A 23,281-nucleotide genomic window follows, 5' to 3' on the forward strand; every position below is an offset into this window, starting at 1 on the left:
AAGGCTTTTGCCAGCTTTATGTCACCCCAGCAAGACACTGTCACCTGTCCCCAGTCTCGGCAGAGTAGGGCTGATCTTTACAGAAAGATGGTGAGGGAGTACGTAGCTGACCATACCATCGTCCTAAATGATCACACAGCTCCCTACAACTACTGGGTTTCAAAGCTGGACATGTGGCACGAACTGGCGCTGTACGCCTTGGAGGTTCTTGCCTGCCCTGCCGCTAGCGTCTTGTCCGAGCGGGTTTTCAGTGCAGCTGGTGGCATCATCACCGATAAGCGTACACGCCTGTCGACTGACAGCGCTGACAGGCTGACGCTTATCAAGATGAATAAAGCATGGATTTCTCCTAATTTCCAATCTTCAGCAGGTGAAGGAAGCTCAACCTGAATAATTTATCCACTCCTCCTCCTCCTCCTCCTCATTTTCCTCCTTCTCCTGCTCTTTGTACAGTAAAGCAGAGGAAACTGGCTATTTTTTGACAGGGCCCACTGGCTCTACCTATAGTACTTTATGCATTTAATTTTTCTGGAGGGCAACCGACCCGGTCCTCTGTTTTAAACAATTTTTGGGAGTGCCACATACAGGCACTCAATCTATTCAATTTTTCTGGAGCTCCACCTACCTGCTCCTCTGGTTTGAAAAATTTTTTGGACTGCCACATACAGGCACTCAATCTATTCCATTTTTCTGGAGGGCCACCTACCTGCTCCTCTGGTTTGAAAACTTTTTTGGACTGCCACATACAGGCACTCAATCTATTCAATTTTTCTGGAGGGCCACCTACCTGCTCCTCTGGTTTAAAAACTTTTTTGGACTGCCACATACAGGCACTCAATCTATTCCATTTTTCTGGAGGGCCACCTACCTGCTCCTCTGGTTTAAAAACTTTTTTGGACTGCCACATACAGGCACTCAATCTATTCCATTTTTCTGGAGGGCCACCTACCTGCTCCTCTGGTTTAAAAACTTTTTTGGACTGCCACATACAGGCACTCAATCTATTCCATTTTTCTGGAGGGCCACCTACCTGCTCCTCTGGTTTGAAAAATTTTTTGGACTGCCACATACAGGCACTATCCAAATTGAATTGTCTCCATAGCAGCCTCCACACGTTGTCTCCATTGCTACCTCCAAAAGTCGTCCATATAGCTGCCTCCATACATCGTCCCTTTATCAAACGAGGTTTGTCAGGCCGAAATTTGGGTTGTTTTCATGGATTCCACGTCAAAGTTGTTAACTTTGTCGCCACCCTGCTGTGTTATCCACAAAATACACTGGCAAACTTTTACCATTTACGGATATTATTTCAGCGCTTCTTGCGCATCTGTTTACATTCCCCTCACCCGCCATATCCCAAACTTATAAGAACGCTACTACACTTGATCTTATACAAAAGGTTCTTAGAAGTGCTGTTTGGGGAGTAGCCTAGAGACAGGGGCTTGGATTGGCGAAAGCTCGCCTGGCAGCGGAGCGGCAGCTCCATGCCAAGAACCAACTAACATAGTTTTAACTGCAGCACCTTTAATCTACTACTAGTTCACTGCCTCCATACATGCCCGCCTTATCAAACGTGCTGTGTCAGGCAGAATTTTGGGTTGTTTTCATGGCTTCCACAACAAACTTGTTAACTTTGTCGCCACCCTGCTGTGTAATCCACAAAATATACTGGCAAACTTTTACCATTTACGGATATTATTTCAGCGCTTCTTGCGCATCTGTTTACATTCCCCTCACCCGCCATATCCCAAACTTATAAGAACGCTACTACACTTGATCTTATACAAAAGGTTCTTAGAAGTGCTGTTTGGGGAGTAGCCTAGAGACAGGGGCTTGGATTGGCGAAAGCTCGCCTGGCAGCGGAGCGGCAGCTCCATGCTAAGAACCAACTAACATAGTTTTAACTGCAGCACCTTTAATCTACTACTAGTTCACTGCCTCCATACATGCCCGCCTTATCAAACGTGCTGTGTCAGGCAGAATTTTGGGTTGTTTTCATGGCTTCCACAACAAACTTGTTAACTTTGTCGCCACCCTGCTGTGTAATCCACAAAATATACTGGCAAACTTTTACCATTTACGGATATTATTTCAGCGCTTCTTGCGCATCTGTTTACATTCCCCTCACCCGCCATATCCCAAACTTATAAGAACGCTACTACACTTAACTTGGTGCAGGCTGGGACCGAGTCTGACCCTGGGGCTGGTCATATACTGCCTACGCAGAGGATTGCGGGGCCTACCTCGGTCCAGGTCTCAAAGGCCTACTATACCTCCAAATCCTCCCACCCCTCCTCCACCTCCTCCTCCTCCGAATTACCATCCGTGGGCATGGCGCCATCAGTCGGTAGCTCTAGGCACAGCAGCAGTGCCGTCGCTAAGCGACAGCAGGCGGTGCTCAAACTGCTGAGCCTAGGTGATAAAAGGCACACCGCCCAAGAGCTATTGCAGGGCATTCCACATCAAACTTGTTAACTTTGTCGCCACCCTGCTGTGTAAGCCACAAAATATACTGGAAAACTTTTTTCATTTACGGATATTATTTCAGCGCTTCTTGCGCAGATGTTTACATTCCCCTCACCCGCCATATCCCAAACTTATAAGAACGCTACTACACTTGATCTTATCCGAAAGGTTCTTAGAAGTGCTGTTTGGGGAGTAGCCTAGAGACAGGGGCTTGGATTGGCGAAAGCTCGCCTGGCAGCGGAGCGCCAGCTCCATGCCAAGAAACAACTAACATAGTTTTAACTGCAGCACCTTTAATCTACTACTAGTTCACTGCCTCCATACATCATCCCCTTATCAAACGAGCTGTGTCAGGCTGAATTTTGGATTGTTTTCATGGCTTCCATGTTAACTTTGTCGCCACCCTGCTGTGTAATCCACAAAATATACTGGCAAACTTTTATCATGTACCGATATTATTTGAGCGCTTCTTGCTCACCTCCTTTGGTTCCTCTCTGCTACCCATTGGTTTGAAGCCTGAGTCCATTTAGGGTATGTCGCCATGCCACTCTCTAGCCTTCCGCTGCTGCTGCTGCCTCTGCATGCCGTCCCCTATAGTGTCAGGGTCAATTATTGGATGTTTTAGATGCTATCTAGCTTCATTCTGTCACTCTGTCATGGCCATGCTGTTGCCCATAATTTTGGCATAATGGTGCATTTAAGCAGCCTCAGAGGCATCCATGCATGCTGCCCCTGCTGTTTCCTGTCCATTTCCGTGGTGTTTCCATCCTTTTCTGAGGTTCCCAGGTGTTTGGCCAAGCTTCCCTGTGCAGAGCCTTGGTCACCTTGAAAAATGCTCGAGTCTCCCATTGACTTCAATGGGGCTCGTTACTCGAAACGAGCACTCGAGCATCGGGAAAAGTTTGTCTCGAATAACGAGTACCCGAGCATTTTAGTGCTCGCTCATCTCTAGATCTAATAGAATCAATTTCTATTGATTGAAGACTAATCTGATCTGTGTTGAGATCTATCAGAGACAGAATGCTTGCCACAGATTTGAAAAGACTTTCATTGGATAATTATGATAATTATCATTATCACTCTGAAATTAGTAACCCTGAAAAGTAAACTAAAGCCTTCCAATGATGAGGGTCATTCAGAAAACAAAATGACATTGCAACCCATTCTGACAATTTGAGGATCATATCCTAACTAGGTACTACAGTACTCTGTGTGACGGTAATGAAAAAGGAATATCATTGGAAGATGAGTCATATGTGTTAGTTCTGTTAAAGGGCAGCCTCCGGCATATAAACATGCAGTCAGAATGTTTAGTATTGTGTGATTACAATGGTTTAGCCAAATGGCTCACTTATAATATGAAACTAAAATGATACTTATAAAATGTTTATATATATATATATATATATATAATTATAAATGTTTATATATCATATTCCGCAGCACTTACCAAACCATACATACACATATATATATATATATATACACACAAATGTCATATGAAACAATATGAGTGGAACTCACAAGAGATAACCATCTATGAGGACAAAGAATGACAAATGAGGTGACATTTATTCCAGGAATAAACAGAAAAATGCTGTGGACATATATTGTGAAAAAAATTCTACTGGCCCTTTAGTTCCTCATGTGCCTTGACCCACTGTAGTAGGCACAGTACAGAAGATGTCTGCTCTCTGAGTTGGTCACATGTCCACGTCAAATGTGCTGCGCAGGTCATGTTATCACTAAGTTTGGCTTTAGTTGGTTGCTTTCAGTAGAGCTCATGTCACTGAGGGGACAGAGACCATCACAATTTTGGGGTGAAGCGATACAAAGGTGCAGAGAAGCCTGAAAGATCTGCATACCGGCCACTTTACAGAGAAGAGAAGGACAGGAAATGTTTTTATTATTATCAATTATGTTTAGGGCTGGAAGGATCTTTCTACTATCTACATTCTGCATGTGCATGGCCTCTCTACTTTCTACATTCTGCATGTGCATGGCCTCTCTACTTTCTACATTCTGCACATGCATGGCCTCTCTACAATCTACATTCTGCATGTGCATGGCCTCTCTACTATCTACATTATGCATGTGCATGGCCTCTCTGCTATCTACATTCTGCACATGCATGGCCTCTCTACTATCTACATTCTGTACATGCATGGCCTCTCTACTATCTACATTCTGTACATGCATGGCCTCTCTACTATCTACATTCTGCACATGCATGGCCTCTCTACTATCTACATTCTGCACGTGCATGGCCTCTCTACTATCTACATTCTACATGTGCATGGCCTCTCTGCTATCTACATTATGCATGTGCATGGCCTCTCTACTATCTACATTCTGCATGTGCATGGCCTCTCTGCTATCTACATTCTGCACATGCATGGCCTCTCTACTTCCTACATTCTGCACATGCATGGCCTCTCTACTATCTACATTCTGCATGTGCATGGCCTTTCTACTATCTACATTCTGCATGTGCATGGCCTCTCTACTATCTACATTCTGCACATGCATGGCCTCTCTACTATATATATTTGCACCTGCATGGCCTCTTTACTTTCTACATTCTGCACATGCATGGCCTCTCTACTATCTACATTCTGCATGTGCATGGCCTTTCTACTATCTACATTCTGCATGTGCATGGCCTCTCTACTATCTACATTCTGCACATGCATGGCCTCTCTACTATATATATTCTGCACCTGCATGGCCTCTCTACTATCTACATTATGCACATGCATGGCCCCTCTACTATCTACATTCTGCACATGCATGGCCTCTCTACTATCTACATTCTGCACTTGCATGGCCTCTCTACTATCTACATTCTGCTCTTGCATGGCCTCTCTACTATATATATTCTGCTCCTGCATGGCCTCTCTACTATCTACATTCTGCACATGCATGGCCTCTATACTATATACATTCTGCACGTGCATGGCCTCTCTACTATCTACATTCTGCACATGCATGGCCTCTCTAGTATCTATATTTTGCATGTGCATGGCCTCTCTACTATCTACATTATGCACGTACATGGCCTCTCTACTATCTACATTCTGCACATGCATGGCCTCTCTACTTTCTACATTCTGCATGTGCATGGCCTCTCTACTTTATACATTCTGCACATGCATGGCCTCTCTACTATCTACATTCTGCATGTGCATGGCCTCTCTACTATCTACATTATGCATGTGCATGGCCTCTCTACTATCTACATTCTGCACATGCATGGCCTCTCTACTATCTACATTCTGCACGTGCATGGCCTCTCTACTATCTACATTCTGCATGTGCATGGCCTCTCTACTATCTACATTATGCATGTGCATGGCCTCTCTACTATCTACATTCTGCATGTGCATGGCCTCTCTACTATCTACATTCTGCACATGCATGGGCTCTCTACTTTCTACATTCTGCACATGCATGGCCTCTCTACTATCTACATTCTGGATGTGCATGGCCTTTCTACTATCTACATTCTGCATGTGCATGGCCTCTCTACTATCTACATTCTGCACATGCATGGCCTCTCTACTATATATATTCTGCACCTGCATGGCCTCTCTACTATCTACATTCTGCACATGCATGGCCTCTCTACTATCTACATTCTGCACATGCATGGCCTCTCTACTATCTACATTCTGCATGTGCATGGCCTCTCTACTATCTACATTCTGCACTTGCATGGCCTCTCTACTATCTACATTCTGCTCTTGCATGGCCTCTCTACTATATATATTCTGCACCTGCATGGCCTCTCTACTATCTACATTCTGCACATGCATGGCCTCTATACTATATACATTCTGCATGTGCATTCTGCACTTGCATGGCCTCTCTACTATCTACATTCTGCACATGCATGGCCTCTCTACTATCTACATTCTGCATGTGCATGGCCTCTCTACTTTCTACATTCTGCATGTGCATGGCCTCTCTACTTTCTACATTCTGCACATGCATGGCCTCTCTACTATCTACATTCTACATGTGCATGGTCTCTCTACTATCCACATTATGCACGTGCATGGCCTCTCTACTATCTACATTCTGGATGTGCATGGCCTTTCTACTATCTACATTCTGCATGTGCATGGCCTCTCTACTTTCTACATTCTGCACATGCATGGCCTCTCTACTATCTACATTCTACATGTGCATGGTCTCTCTACTATCCACATTATGCACATGCATGGCCTCTCTACTATCTACATTCTGGATGTGCATGGCCTTTCTACTATCTACATTCTGCACATGCATGGCCTCTCTACTATCTACATTCTGCACATGCATGGCCTCTCTACTATATATATTCTGCACCTGCATGGCCTCTCTACTATCTACATTCTGCACATGCATGGCCTCTCTACTATCTACATTCTGCATGTGCATGGCCTCTCTACTATCTACATTCTGCACTTGCATGGCCTCTCTACTATCTACATTCTGCTCTTGCATGGCCTCTCTACTATATATATTCTGCACCTGCATGGCCTCTCTACTATCTACATTCTGCACATGCATGGCCTCTATACTATATACATTCTGCATGTGCATTCTGCACTTGCATGGCCTCTCTACTATCTACATTCTGCACATGCACATGCACATGGCCTCTCTAGTATCTATATTTTGCATGTGCATGGCCTCTCTACTATCTACATTTTGCATGTGCATGGCCTCTCTACTATCTACATTCTGCATGTGCATGGCCTCTCTACTTTCTACATTCTGCATGTGCATGGCCTCTCTACTTTCTACATTCTGCACATGCATGGCCTCTCTACTATCTACATTCTACATGTGCATGGTCTCTCTACTATCCACATTATGCACGTGCATGGCCTCTCTACTATCTACATTCTGCACATGCATGGCCTCTCTACTATCTACATTCTGCACATGCATGTCCTCTCTACTATCTACATTCTGCATATGCATGGCCTCTCTACTATCTACATTATGCACGTGCATGGCCTCTCTACTATCTACATTCTGCACATGCATGGCCTCTCTACTATCTACATTCTGCATGTGCATGGCCTCTCTACTATCTACATTCTGCACATGCATGGCCTCTCTACTTTCTACATTCTGCACATGCATGGCCTCTCTACTATCTACATTCTGCATGTGCATGGCCTCTCTACTATCTACATTCTGCATGTGCATGGCCTCTCTACTATCTACATTCTGCATGTGCATGGCCTCTCTACTATATACATTCTGAACGTGCATGGCCTCCCTACTATCTACATTCTGCACATGCATAACCTCTCTACTATCTACATTCAGCATGTGCATGGCCTCTCTACTATATACATTCTGAACATGCATGGCCTCCCTACTATATACATTCTGAACGTGCATGGCCTCTCTACTATCTACATTCTGCACATGCATGACCTCTCTACTATCTACATTCTGCACATGCATGGCCTCTATACTATATACATTCTGCATGTGCATGGCCTCACTACTATGTACATTCTACATGTGCCATAAGCCATTGGCTTTAGTGAGAAATGTAAAAAAAACTAGTAACCTAATACCGCATATCTAATACTAGAAAATCTGTATACATCTGTGTATACACTCTTCCACATATAGGGGGGTATTTATCTGGGCTAATGCGCCTAAACACTGCTGTTGAAACCCTGAAATAATCCGAAATGGAAGCTTATAGCTAGCACTTGCGATTATTTTCCCCAATCCGACAAACTCAAGGTGTCCGTAAGGTGTTCTTGTCCCCGCATCTGTGCACTTGCTGCAACCAGCAACTTTTCATATATGACTTATTTCTAGTGTTGAACTCTGCGCAGAACGCCGCCAGATACATCACAAAGATGAAGGCTCTTGATGTATCCGACGGTGCCAGAGCAGCGGCAGGGCACAAGCACCAGCATATATAAATAACACCCATAGACTGAATTTAAAGCTTTGGTAGTTTGCTATTAGTCTCATAGTCTAGGAAAGATTAGTGGGAGATGTAACATATCGTGGCAGATCATAGATCAGGGGATGAGTGATAGACTGAGATGAGAGAGGATAGGTAGGGAGGTGCAACAAAGTGCAGAAGTTTATGGAGGACAGGCAACCAGTGCAGTAATAGACTGAAGGCATTCATGTAGTGGATTGCAGAACAAGGTGGGATACAATCCCACTGAATAGATTGTAGAGAAGAGCGTTTAATATTTAGTAGACTGATAAGCCAGAAGTTACAGGAGTTGAAGTAAATAAGAGTGAAAATAAGTATTTACAGTTTTCCAATGTAAAAAATGGACACAATCTGGAAATATTTTGAGGTGCATGTGGCAGGAGCTTACATGTGATTAAATGTTCTGTGCAAAAGAATAGTCAATGCAAATTCAGAAAATCCTCCGGCACAATGGTTCTGATGCAGTATAAAGTCTTTTTTGGAGCTTAAAATTCATATGCATATCACAAAAGGTATAGGACTGATGCATTTTGAGCTAACCGCTCTTAATCATAGTCACAAGAAAATAAAATAAAACACTGACATTTAACATACAATGGAAAAATTCTTGACCAATAGACAAGGGGCATTGGTTGACATCACTTCCTTCTCACATTCCGATAAAGGTTTTGCTTGTAATCCTCAAGTTAGCAATCCATTGGCAGTGTCCAAACATTTTTTACAGGTTCACAATGGAGATACTAGAGGTTTTAGGTACAGGGGTATCGGAAGGGTTATTCGCTAATAAAGATATTTGTATACAAATTTTATAATTATGTGAATCTAACTGCGTTTCATATCTGAACTGTGGCGTATTACTTACCATTCCATTTCATGTCTTCCAACTTATGAGAAAACCTTTATCGGAATGTGAGAAGGAAGTGATGTCAACCAATGCCCCAATGTCTATTGGTCAAGAATTTTCCCATTGAATGTTAAATGTCAGTGTCTTATTTTATTTTCTTGTGACTATGATTAAGAGCGGTTAGCTCGAAACGCGTTAGTCCTATACCTTTTGTGATATGCATTTGGATTTTAAGCTTTAATAAAGACTTTATACTGTATCAGAACCATTGTGCCAGAGGATTTTATGAATTTGTATTGATATTTACGCTTCCCTGGTGAGCCTGCTGTGAACATAGTTTTTGCATTGCCTTGATTTGAACTGGCTTTGGAGCTATATGCTCTAACTGTGTAAAAGAATAGTCCGGGTTCAGCACAACCCCAAGACAGTGGGGTCTGCTACCTTGGGAATATGGTGATAACACAGACAGAAATGGAGAGATCAGTGTTGGGTTGGTTAGTAGATGGTTTTAACAAAATGAATGCCAGTAAATTGCTCAACAATATGCACTGTAATGATCCCTCCAGGGGAAGGGGAAGATAAACAGTTTTCTAATATACTATGCCAGTATGTTTTTTTATAGGTGAGCCTATAAGCAATGTTGTATGCCCATTCAGTGGGCAATGTAGAACAATATGATATCATGTTATATTCACATGCTGTTGAACCTAAGCATAATTTGAATTCTCTTCAGTTGCCCTATTCTGTGTATGCAGCAGGATTAATTTAGATAATAAAACATTAGGACATCACAAAAAGAAGATGAAGAGTATACCTTAAGACTTCACACAGCCCTAGATGTGTGTTACTATGCATTGAGATGAGGACTGTGTATTCAAGACATGTGGATGTCTGGACTGTCTGATTTCAGAAGAAGATCCTGTATATTATGAGGCTATTATTTGGCTTTTACCATTTCAAATTGCAGAAAAAGACTTGCTTATCCAGATAAGCACATTGCTATCTTCCTGCAGTACTTTCATTTCACATGTAAGCTTTGCTGTATGTTGAGATATGGTAGAAAGTAGCAATTTGTGAACGCTGGCTGTAGTGTTTGCATTTGTCAGAATGATGTAAAGGAGGACGTAATTATAACACTAATGCTAATGAATTACTAGAGACAAAATTGAGTGATCTGTTCATCATATGGATTGCAAAATATGGAACGAGAATAATAAAGAAAACCACAGCCGGTAGTTGTGTGTTGACATTGTCTGATTATACAGGGGAATTGGAGAAATTCCCAGTTGTAGACGATGCGGGTTGACATTTGTACCAGTATGCCTATGAGAATAGCTGAGCGCTGTGAAGTTAATCATTATAACCCCAATTTAATGATGCTTAATAAAAACCTTTTAGGACAGGAGGGGTTAAAAGTAATATGTTGCAGCTAATTGGTTGATCAGTTTTATTTAATGTAGAAAACAAGTAGTCATATCAAAAGGGCAATATTTTACATTGTCTGGCAGGAAGGTTCAGAGAATACTGCAAGAAGCACAGAGGAGACATACAGATACAACTGCAGCAATTCTGTCCTCCAGGTTCACATGGGGCACTTTGGAGCCCGGTCAGTGCAGGAGCCTTCATGAGATGGAAGGTTTGTTTTTTTATTTTTTCAGTTTAGATTGAGTAGAGCACTCAGAAATGAGAGATGGAGGGTTGATCCAAAATAAGAAACCGATATCTAATAACGCAAATCACATTGCAGAGATTTCATTCTGCTCAATTTAAATAACAATGGATGGCTTGTTTCATAACATGGAGATGTCCCAAGTTATTTATTCATTAAAAAATTTTTTGTTGATGACCTACATAATCCATATTGGATCAATGGGGTTCAAGGCTCTGGTAATTTTACCCATTAGCTGTTTGAGACATCTCTGAGTTCTGAAAGTAACAAAGAGGAGGCAGTGCTAAATGACTCGTGACCCCACTAATCTAATCTGACTTATCCACGGCCATCAACTTCAATACGCTCTCTCTGAAAATTCTAATGGAAAACTAGAAATTTCTGAAATTCAAGTTATGTGCTGTCATTGACAATGAAATGGGGGGGGGGGGGAGTCAAGCAGCTGCCTTTAGCAACCAATCAAATTAAAATAATGTTCATTATTTTATATTTCAGAAGGCCTGTGGAAATGAAAACAATAGTGTGTTTGATTTCAATAGATAACTAGATTAATAATAATAATTAAGGAATAATGCATAAATAGATAAACATGCTTCATTTCTCTCTTACCAGTTTTGATATATTCTTCCACTGTGAAATAAGGTTTCCAATAGCATTGGAAACAAATACAGTGTATTTCATAATACAGGCAGTCTCCGGGTTATGTACAGGATAGGTTCTTTAGGTTGAATTTGTATGTAAGTCAGAACTTTTCATTGTTCAACTAACTCCAGACAGTTTTTTTTGTCCCAGTGACAATTGGATGTTCATCATTTTTTACTGTAATGGGACTAAGGATTATCAATAAAACTTAATTGCAGACACCATTCAGATGATCATTGCTGTCTGTGACTATAGTAATAGCATCCAGAGAGCTTCACCAGAGGTCACAGTGGGCAGAGAGGTCCATCTGTAACTAGGGGTTGTCTGTAAGTCGGGTGTCCTTAAGTAAGGGACACCTGTATTAAGGGGCAATTTCTTAATTTAAGACTTTTATAAGTCAGAAATGTCATGCTAGTTGTCATTTACCTAGTCCGTTAACATTATACTATTCAACATTAGGAACATGAATTTTTTTTCCCACATTCTCCATTCTCTTTCACTACTCCATTTCCTGTGAAATTTGATAACAATTTCTTAATTCATTTCCAGATTTACTTCAATACTATTCATAATATTTCTATATGACAAGGTCAAACCTAATACAATCATATTTTGGGGCTCTTTAATATCTGTGTGTAATAAGTTGATCATGCAGATTCTGGTTGCATGATACATGTATGTACGTCTCTGATGTCTGTATTGTGTATGCTGGCACACAGAGAACACCAAAAAAGCACTAGAGGGAGCTGTTGTCCGCGTAATAACTAGAATCCTAGCTTTATTGTTCTCTTTTTAAATTGCAGTGCATTCAAGTGTATCAAGTGCAGGTAGTAAAGCAATGGCAGCAAGAGAAGGAAACAATGTGGACACCAACACAAAAAATAAAGAGTTGCAAAGTCAACAAATGTTAGACAAGTTTAGTACATAGTGGACATGTGGAGAAGCATCATTGATGGGGAAACATCATGCAGATAATATAAAACAAATCATGTATTTCCTGATGGTAATAGAAACTGTCTACAGTATTTAGTGTTTAACCTGACAAGAAGGAAGTGACATATTATATAGCACATTTCCTGAGAACTATCAACCTGTCAAGTTCATGTCAGTTGAAGATCTCAATAAGTAGTTAACGAAATTGAAACTGTAAGGGAAGGATCACTGAATGACTTATTAACGTCATGGAAGATGGTATAAACTCTTACAACTAAAGGCTCATCCGCTATTCTGTTACAATGTCACACATGGTGGATATGTCATATGCTCTAACAAAAAGTAGACCATGGTCCAGATATATGAAAACTGGTGCAATCTGCCTTAGTGCAGTTTGCACTTTCTTTGTGCAAGTTGAAAGACATTATTTAATAATGTCTCCGACTCTTAGTTGATCGGGTCAGTTTACAGGATGTGTAAACAGTTGCACCTTTTTTTCTTGGTGCACTTTTCTTAATCCTGTTGTGACACAATGGTGTTGGACTCTAAACATAAATATGGAGCAAACTAAGAACACACACCACCACGTTCATTTAGGCGTTCCTTCTCTTGTGGCGCACGGATACAATAAATACTGTACATCTGAGAGCTACAAACACACTTTTTTTCATGCAAACGGAGACAAAATATTGGCGCAGACCCAATAAAGTATCTGGGCCCATTTATTTGGTGAAAAGGTCCCAGAGGAAGCTGAAATAGAAGTAAAGGGGTTTAGATAAATGAAGTTCTTTGTATAATAAAAAGTTATCTAACTGTCAATGCTTTTAATTTTTCACCCAACAAGAGACTGTGGAAGAGGAGTCTCCATTGTGCGTATGTCCTAAGGCAATAGTGGACTTCAAAGACAGCAGAAAATAACATGGAGCTTGCAATGCAACAAATAATTTCTCTGTTTCTTATAGACTGACACACATGTAACGTTAAGTGTTTGGACCTAGAGTCTGAAAACATATCCTGATCATGTCCAATGGTCCAATTCAATCAATATGGCTGTACCTCTTGATGAAATGCCCTCCCCCCCCCAAAAAAAAAAAAATCTATATCACTCTATAAAGTTGAGGTCGGTGTTAATGTCCCTCCTACTAAACTTAGTAAACTAAGCAATCAATTGTCTAAGATTCCTTTGGAGTTTGTAGCAATCACATTACCCAGTGATAAGAGACCTAGACCAAACCCTGTAAAACATCATTCCATTCTCATTCTATTATCACTACTACATCAAATTTAAGTGACAGATTTCTTTTGATTCTTCAAGGCTTCAGTTTGACATTCTGCATGTTAATTTTAAGTTGATTTCCAAATGTTCAACCAAATTCATTTAAGAGTCTGTTATCTGGCAAACACTAAATACCAAGCTCCAGGCCTCTCTGCAGTCAAATTGACCTTGGACTCCGTCTATACGATGGCAGCTGATGACTGGATCAAGCAGCAGCATTTTTTTTAATTAAAATATTTTATTCTGTTCCCTTATATATAATAATGGCTGGACCATTATACAAGCTCTTATGCCTCTTGTGTCCTGCCCCTTACTCCTCATAAACTTTAAACTCTTGCAAGCAGGGTTCTCACTCCTATTGTTCCATACGACAGTTTTTACTTTGTAATGTCTTTTTTTATTTCTATGTGTCCCCTCCCCCCACAATCTGTAAAGTGCTACAGAATATCATGGTGCTTTATAAATAAAGATTACTATTATTATTACAGATTTTTTTACATTACATTTGCTTACTTGTGTGTGCTGTGCATGTCCATATACTGTATATTCTGCATGATTTATATAAAGCTTTTATAGTTTTAACTTAATCAGGATTTTAGTTGGGTTTTCCTTAACTGTAGGAAAGGATGCAAAATAAGGATGCATTGACCTTAATGAGCTGGACTGTTTCACATATTTACTAAACTGATGGGTCGCGATTGAATTCAAGCAAAATACTGGAGTAGCCGTGCTACATTTTAGCACTAAAACAAAAGTCTGCCTGTTTTACTCAACTATAAAATTCATGCTTTTAAATGTAGATACTAATTCTTCATGTTCTGACAATTACATCTAGCATTTGCATATTTCTTCTCATAATTCTTTAATAAATTAATCTCATTTACAGCTGAGTGGCTCTCCTTGTTATTTCATAGTCTAAGCTTGGGCATAATCCTTTTTTCTGTTCAGCTCAGGCAGTCCTTTATCTTTCAAATTAATTAGATAAAAAAAGTTATCCTATCTTAAATACTGGCTCATTTAGCCTATGTCAACCTTTGCAGTCTGTCCTTGTTTAAAGAGCTGTGCAATATCGCCTGATGCTAATGGGCTTTATGGTGATTTGGATTTTCGCTTTTCATTTAAATCATGTTACCTATTCTTTAGAAGTTATGTTAGGTATTCTGAACACCTTTTTGTCCAATCATAATTACAGAAGTCAACTACAGTGGCTGACTACTCTTCTGACCTGAAGGAAGAGGAGAAATAGTTGACACTCATTAGTCACCTTTCACTTTAATTAAACCCTCCAATTATTTATTTTTAGCAATTCTATGCCCTAAACATGGATGTAGTTTCTGTTATGTTAACCCTTATTTACATTTAAAAGCTCAAAGCAAAATTACATTTTATTTTGATGTGTTTCTGACTTGTCTACTAATGAGAAAGAACATTTAGACTTTATACTAACCCATATGCGATATGTAGAACTATGCCTGACTACATATAACTACAATGTGTACCTGCATTGTATGTTATCTATTAGCAAAATTTGGAAACAATAGTTATTGGCTTAGAGAAGCTCAATAACACCACTGCACACTTATCATTCTTTACCTATCCTCTCTCTTGCACACTCATTACTTAAGGTTATCTCTTCTTCCGGTTGCAGTATATTCTAACAGTTTCTTGGAAAACATCCAATTAACTTCTTCACCTTATATATGCAGAGTACAGGGTCACATATGACCTTGATTTCTTATTTGTATCTTATATTTCCACTCTACACATCCTTTGCATACTCCCAATGAAAACTTATTTCCCATAAAAACTTGATACAAATTGACTATTTCATTGCATTTCATTAAACATGTTTCATGCAAGTAGTCATAGCTGTAGACTATTTTGAGATATTATTATTTTTTTTTAAAAAGACAAATGTCTCCCTAACCTGATATATGTAATAAAGATTAAGTAGAATTTAGAAGTTGAAGATTGCATATGACTTTTCATTGTAAAATCTAAAGAGTTCTTATATTATCATGAACTATTATGTAACTTAGAAATGTTTAAGAAACAATGTTTTTCACCATCAAGGTTACACATTAATAGACAATAACAGATTAAAATATAAAAGTCAGTTGTATTGTAAAGCACAATGGAAAAGCTTATTATCTAACTTTTATATAAAATATAAGAACATTGTGGTGCTTTCCTGCTAGCAAGACATGTCTATTGTTATCTACAATACACAAAGCCTAAGAAAATAGTAGACTGCCTTCATAATATACCGTATTTTCCGGACTATAAGGCGCACTTAAAAGCCTTGGATTTCCGTGGAAATCCAAAGTGCGCCTTATAGTCCGGTGCGCCCTATCTATGGCACAGGGCACAGGGCAGCGGGCCATACTTACATAGGTCCCCGCTACCGGAGACCGGAGATCTCCAGCGGGAACTGCAGACCACGCGGCATGAACAACTTCTGCCGCGTGGTCTGCAGTTCCCGCTGGAGATCTGCTGTCTCCGGTAGCGGGGACCTATGTAAGTATGGTCCGCTGCCCTCCTCCACCTCCCCCTCACCTTCCCCGCTCACCTTCCCCGCGTTCCCCGTCGCGTTCCCCGTCGCGTCTCGGCATCGCGTCCCGTCGCGTCCCGTCGGGTCTCCGCCACGCCCCCGGACCTCCGCCACGCCCCCGGACCCCGCGCCTTATAGTCCGATGCGCCTTATATATGTAATTATTACATATATAAGGCGCATCGGACTAATGCGCCTTATAGTCCGGTGCGGCTTATAAGGCGCAAAATACGGTACATGTTTAATGGCCTTTAACTTAAAGGAAATTTGTTAGAAGTAAATCATTAAAGGAAAACAGGCCTAGAAAAAAACTTAACAGGCCAGAGCGTAGAGACAAGATGTCTGGCACTCTGGGCCACTAACTATGTATGCCCCACACCTAGGGAAGTGCAGGGGAGTGCATATTGTCCCAGCGCTCCGGCCTGCTAATTATAACATTTTTTCTAGGTGATCCCAGCATGACAACATAAAAGAAGACCAGCAGCGGGATGGGAATAAAAATGAGCACAGGTGAGTATGTCTGAGTTTTTTTGCTTAACAAAATAGTGGTTTTCCTTTTAACCTCTTCAGTACCGATGGTCATTGGTGCCAAAAAGACCAGGTCGTTTTTTGACATTCTGCTATGTACTTCTTTAAAGCTTTACATATGATAACAAATTCAACCTTGTTTTTTTTCAAGACATACCATAGTTTTAATAATTACATATTTTATATTTGCCAATAATAGACTACAAATGTACATTTTTTTTATTTTCTATAATTTTTTCAATTAAAGCATTTTTTAAAAAGTAGTACCTTTCACCAAACTGTGTTATAAATATGCACAGCAGTATTCCATCACCTTTTCCCAGGTTCAGATACACATGCAGAGGGTGCATGTAGATCGGCAATAATGCAGCTTCTTCTATATTCTGCCTTCTGATGAGCGTCTGGGGATGAGGAGGGTACTGCAAACGCCTATATCTCCTGAACCCTTGCACCTAGAAACAAAACTCTCCTGTCATATTAAACAGGCAAGTTAACCCTTTCATAAGATTTATATGGATTGTGTATGCATGCTCAACAGAACCAGAGCTATCCACTCTTAAAGTTACAATCAGCAATAAAAAGCTGTACATAAAAATCAACTTTTTTAGTACAAATTTAAGGGTGGATATCTCTGGCTCTGTGAAGCATGCATACACAATCCATATAACATATTAAAGGGGAGATTCTCCTGTTCAATTTGACACCAGAATTGTGTTGCCAGGTTTCAGGAGATATAGCTGTTTGAAGTTGGGTAATATCTTGTTGTAAATTTACGTACCTTCTGCAATCTGTCACATTAAATGCTTCAGTATATTTACATGGTGTGGTACTGAAGGGGTTAAATTACTGATTCTTAAAATCAAGGTTCATGAACACGGTTCAGTATTTTGTTGCTCGCTCTGATTAATTGTTTCTATGTGGAGAGGCAGGTTTTATATATTTTCATCTACATTATTGTAGGAAAACAAAAGTAAAATTTCAGCATCAAGACATTCTTCTGTAACTAGGAGCCATCTGTGAGTCAGATGTACTGAAGTTGGGGACTGCCTACAACATTGCCTCTTTTATGTGAAGTCCTTGCTGTTTACCTATAAAAAAGCTCCTACAAATTTCGATAAAAATGAGCAGAAAATTGTCATCTTTTTTCAGAGATGAGTCGGACTGAAAGTCTGGAGGAGAACATTGCTGAAGACACCAATATCTTGGCTTCTATAGCAGCTAGAACCATAGTATTAAAGACGAGAATGTCGTCTTTAAAACCTCGTCAGGCTTGTGGTTCTGGAATCTACAAAACCGGAGATAGAGACAGGTAGTGTCATAGTTGGAAATGCAAGCTGTAGTTAAAAGTTCCTATCAATTTCATTAAAGTGCAAATCTTGTTTTGCATCAAGCTGAAGGTTTTTTTTGGGCTACCGATCTCAGCTTCAAATTGTAGAAGACCTGTGATATTGGCTTTGGACTACAGAACATTAGGCAGCAAGTATCTGCAGCTTGAATGTTCAATGACATTCCTTGCCCATATCAAAAGAAACTACAAGTCAGATGTGGTTTAAAAAAATGAAATTATCTTTTTAATACAACACTAGAGTCGAAATGGTTCTAGTTGCTGCAGAGCCAAATATATCAACATGTAAGTAATGTTCCCCTCCAGCCTCTGTGGCAGTAGATGATAGTTTTCTGCTGATTTCACATAAAAGAGGCCGAAAGAACATATCATACTCTGCTGCTAGTTTAGTGGGGGTAAAAACTGGTGACAGGTTCCCTTTAAGCAACTGCATTTCCATCAAAAGCAGTGTTTTGCTCCTCGTTTTATCACCATTACTTATTATACTGCATGTGAACGATAGGAGATGAGCAGATTACCAAGAACGGTGTCATACATTCTGTACTGCCCATGATATTGAAGCATATCTACTAGAGCAGTGATGGCGAACCTATGGCACTAGTGCCAGAGGTGGCACTCAGAGCCCTTTCTGTGGGCACTCAGGCCATCAGCCTAAATCTGAGTTCACCAAACAGGAACAAATCCATGAAATCTTCCTGCAGTCCTGGACAATTTATGAGATGCTGCACTCAGCACTATTTTACAGCAACACTTCATTGGCTGTTTGGAACTGCTTGAAAATTGAGAAGGTGTTGAAAGAAGTGCATTATCTTTGGAGGTCTTCCTGCTGGACCCACCATTCTCCCTCTACAGAGAGACCCTGGAGAAAAGCTATAATGAGAGATTGATTTGGCCACTTTCTTTAAACTGTATTGGTGGCCTCAGGCGGCCGATATAATTAAAGAAGTGGAAGAATAGGTAGCAATAAGTTACTGCTTAAAATTGCACATCAGATTAAATAAGTGGGTTTTGGTTGTAGTTTGGGCACTCAGTCTATAAAAGGTTCGTCATCACTGTACTAGAGACTGAGCTGCAAACAGGTCACAAAACCAAGATATGTGACATCACAGGCCTGTAAAGTGGCAGCACTCGCTGGAGTATGTTGACTACTTCAAGCAGCTGATTGGCTGGATCATCAGGTGTTGGACCCCAATATCCTACTGATATTGATTACCTATTCTAGACATAGGTGATAAAAAGAAAAGGCCCGGGAACATCTCTTTATATATTAGAGGTGAACAGCCGTACTACAGAAAAGATTTTCTTTATATGTTCATGAGTGGTATAAACATTTCTGAAACAGATCCGTTATTTTAATGAAGTAACACTTTACTTTTCTCCTGTTCATATTCTCCTTCACCCATGACATGCTGTCCATTTTACAGGCAGTTTTGTTTTGAGTTACAAGTTTCTGTACTGTAAAAGTGATTTTTTTCTGTAGCAGTAAATTCCTTCTAGGATTATATATCCTCATTCTGAGCTTCAGGATTTCTGAGAACAGAATTCTTCAGGTTTAAGTCTTATAGGTAGGTAAATGAGCTTATTCATGCCTTAGAAAGATGCTACTTTACAACTTGAACTATATCGCATTAGTCTCCAAAGAAAAAGTGCCCCAGTTTCTCATATATTAAGCAGCTAATATTTTGCTGTTATTGCTTTTTTAATAATTCAAGATATATTTTTTACATTTAATCAGTAGGTACCTTTTTATTAGTCTCATGTGCAGAAAGTAGTCTCACTTTATCATGTTCAGAGCTATAATTCATTGACCAAATATGCTGAAAAGCCTCTAGGTGCTAAAGTGATCAATTCCATGATGGCTTTAGTGTTTCTTCATCGAATATATTTCCTTACTCAATGTTAAAGCACAGATTTTCTGTTTGATTTACTGCTTGTATTTCTCAGAGATCTGAGAGAGTCACTGATTTTGTCTCGATATTATAACACAACTATAATATACCTCCAAAATACATGGAGATACCATAAAAACACAGAACAATATTACTTAAGTTAAATAGATGGTTTAAGTTAAGGAAACTGACCTGTAAAAAATAAATCTGAATCTTGTGCTCTATTATTAGGTTTATATACAATCTATCTTAGTCATATCAAGGATGAGCTGTAACATATCCAGTCTGGCTACAATTACAGCTCCCACAGGACCTCTCATTTGGCTTTCCAAGATTACTAAATGCCAAATATGCCTCATTGACTGCTACAGGCAAATTGACTCCTACATGGCTTTCAAAGAAACATATATACGCTTGAAATGACATATGCATGCAATATTTCCACTGAATGATATTCATCCTACATAAACTCTTCTGTGGGATAGTCACTTTAGATAAATGATATCAGAAACTAGCTTCATCCTGGTGGCTATGGAGAAAATGAGAAAAAATATGAATGCATCATTCCCAGTGATTCTAGAGTGGTAGCTGCAAACAAAGTGTTGTATTGTGTATCCCCCCAGTGATAAAAAGGATTATACAGATTACAATAAAGAATAATAATAGCCTAAAATAAAAGAATGTATACATATCTGTGCATCCCCCCAAGTATCCAACATTGCTTTCTGTAGGTCCACCTAACATACTGTTAAGGTAAACAATGAACTCAAGATGGCGCCGAGATCTTAGACCGCAAGTCAAAGTTTTGAGGCTATGTGGAATGTGAGTGTGATGTCAATGTGCGACAGCAAAAAACTCTCCAATCAAGAGAAGATGTCTGATATTCTTATGCTTTATAAGCTCCTCCTTTTCTACTTTTTTCCTACTTTTCTGTATAGATTTGTGAAACCTGTGCAGTGCTGATTTTTGCCCAGGGCAATAGCATTAGCAAGTCTTGCATCAGCAGTCATTTTCAGATGACGACTGCATCTGCTTATTGGCTACCTAGACTAGGAGGACCAACACTGATTGCAGATAGGATGGGCAGTAGGTGTGAGAGAACAGAATCCATTATCTGTATGTGTTCTTTATCTTGTCTCTACATCTCAAATATTAAAGAGGACTTGTCACCCGAAATAATGACTCAAGTAGCTGCTTACTAAAGTAAGCAGCTCCCTAGTCCTACCCCAGTAAAAGTTACTGGGGTAGGGAAAATAAAGAGATGAGGGAAGGGAAAAGTCGTGAGTGTCTACCCCAGTAATAGCAGTGTTAAACCGCTCTATCGGAACATACCGATAAAGCTAGAAAGCACTGCACTACATAGCACTCTGAACATCGGACCAAGTTTACATTGGTATGGTGTATTCATGAGGGGGCGCCACTCCCACGGCATATGCCAGCAGTGACTGACAGGCTTCATGCGCCAGTCACCGCCTCCTCGTATCACCCCCTAATGAATACACCAAACTGCTGCAAGCTTGGTCTGGTGTTCATAGTGCTATGTAGTGCAGTGTTTACTATATTTATCACTATGTTCGAATAAAGCTAGCGGTTTAACACTGTTATTACTTTAGTAAGCTGCTCCTTGAATCATCAAGGACACTGACAGGTCCTCTTTAATGTGCAAGCTACAACGGTGTATTGGCCCTTCCCCAACACATTCCAGAGTTGTCTCAGAGCACACATTCCTGTTCAATGAAAAGAAATGTGAAAAGTAGCACTAAAGCACAGTTTTAGTTCTTATTCAGAGTGTATAAAAGCCACCCCCCAGTGCAAATAAAGGGGAATCATCTTGGGAGACACAAGTGTGTGTGTGTTCAATCATGATTTCCCAAGCAGTTCCCTATATAGACCTATTTTGACTCACATCACATTAGAGTTATAGACAATGGGGCATATTTATCAGGGCCTCTGCACCACGTCAGCTTTTTGCTAGCACTTGTGAGTATTTGCCCCAATCCGCCACCTTTACGGCACACGTTACTGTCCCTGCGCCGACACACTCGCTGACGGTAATTTTTCACATGTGGCCTGGTGTAGAATAAACGCTGCACAGCGCACTGCCCTATACATCAAGAGAAAAAGGAAGGCAGACAAGGACAGACCGAATAGGGCTCATACGGTAGTCTTGTTAAAGTATAATATGGTGGTATTAAAGATATACGATCAGAGGCTCACCAGATCTGGTTGTGCTGAATTAGGCACAACACTATTTGTCGCTTGTTAGGGTCTGGTGAGGGCATCTTAGGTGCTGCCATAAGACCAGGATGGTCTGGATCGAAATCTAATGGAGTGTGTGGGGGACTGTCAGGGAGGGTGCACACAGTGAATCGAAAGCTTCACATCATAAGGTTTGGTGAAACACCTTTCAGAGTCATAAAGACTCCTTTATGAAGTGAAATGAGACTGCAGCGTGGGAGAAATCAAGATTTCAATACAACAAGAGGCTAAAGCCTCTGACTGAGGCTGAAGCTGAAAATGCAGCAGCGGGGCTATCATACGCCGTGCACGTCGGCGTATGACAAATATCCCCCAATTTCTCTAACATAGGTAGCATCTTTCCTTCCTTACTTCCATTTTTATTTTTATTTTAAAGAATTTTCAATGCAACCAGAACAACCCTTCAACTTATTTTATAGGGAGTTCTACAGTAGTTGCATAAATACTACCACTTAGCATGTAACACATGGCAAAAGTAATGATAACCAATATAGAAGTGAACAAATGGTACTATAGTATTGTCCTTACTATTTTGTACATTTCCACTGAAATAATAGAACCAAACTTATGAATTTAAGAAATGGCATTAAAATATAAAAGGCAGAGCTACCAGGAAAAATAGGGAAACAGAGGGCAAGACCACGGCCAGGCTAAGCATTTCAATAGAAATAACTTAGTCATGGCTTGGTGTAGGTTACACCAGGCAGACATTTAAAAGATCCACATATAGGAACACGTGAGATCCATACCCAATCAACTTGGATCATTGGGTTTCACGTATTCCTGTGGATCAACTTCTGTGGATCCCAAAACACCAGTACAATTTTTATCACAATATTATCATTATATACAGGTGTATTAGGAATAACACATGCTATGATGCGCATGAATACGACTTAACATATCTAATA

General features: G+C 40.2%; 1 protein-coding gene across 4 annotated transcripts in view; it reads right to left on the reverse strand.

Moving 5' to 3' along the window:
• COL19A1 (collagen type XIX alpha 1 chain) overlaps nucleotides 1-23,281 on the reverse strand; it is a 553,058-nt gene that overhangs the window by 260,569 nt on the left and 269,208 nt on the right. The window lies entirely within an intron of this gene.

This window comes from Engystomops pustulosus, chromosome 3, assembly GCF_040894005.1.
Source record: "Engystomops pustulosus chromosome 3, aEngPut4.maternal, whole genome shotgun sequence".
Taxonomy (NCBI): domain Eukaryota; kingdom Metazoa; phylum Chordata; class Amphibia; order Anura; family Leptodactylidae; genus Engystomops; species Engystomops pustulosus.